This window comes from Buceros rhinoceros, unplaced genomic scaffold (assembly GCF_000710305.1).
Source record: "Buceros rhinoceros silvestris isolate BGI_N320 unplaced genomic scaffold, ASM71030v1 scaffold19916, whole genome shotgun sequence".
Lineage (NCBI taxonomy): Eukaryota > Metazoa > Chordata > Aves > Bucerotiformes > Bucerotidae > Buceros > Buceros rhinoceros.
In genome coordinates, this window is record NW_010417336.1 from 6,739 (window position 1) to 7,262 (window position 524).

Genomic DNA, 524 nt, shown 5'->3' on the forward strand with positions numbered 1-524 from the left:
CGCCGAGCCTGGCCCTGCCGCGAGGCGTCTTGCCCCAGCCCATGCTGTCGCAGGGGGCTCAGTACCCAGCACCAGCTGCCCAGCACCTTGTGAACGGGTAAACAGCCGCGGGCACGGCTGCTCCCAGCTCTGGGAAGGGGCAGAGACACTGCTGAATCATCCGGCTGGTATTTATGTCCTGACAGCTGCTCCAGGGCTGTGCTGCTGCACCCAACCCCTGACCCCACCAGACAGCTTCTCCTGGGTGGCTGGTGGTGGGGCAGCGCTGCATCTGGCCCGTGGTGGCACTCCTCCCTCCTCCCACCCTCCAGAACTCCCTGCAAAGTCAGGGTCCCCTGAGACCCAAGACACACAAAACCACAACTTTGGGTGAGCTGGCATCGGGCAGCCATGGCCATGGGAGAGCCATGGGGTGAACCTCAGCATCTGCCACCAGGTTTTGTTTGTCTGAGCATAGGCAGCCACGGGGTATGCCAAGGCTTTTGCTGCTGAAATAATTTTGCTGCTGTAACGGCTTTTGCGTC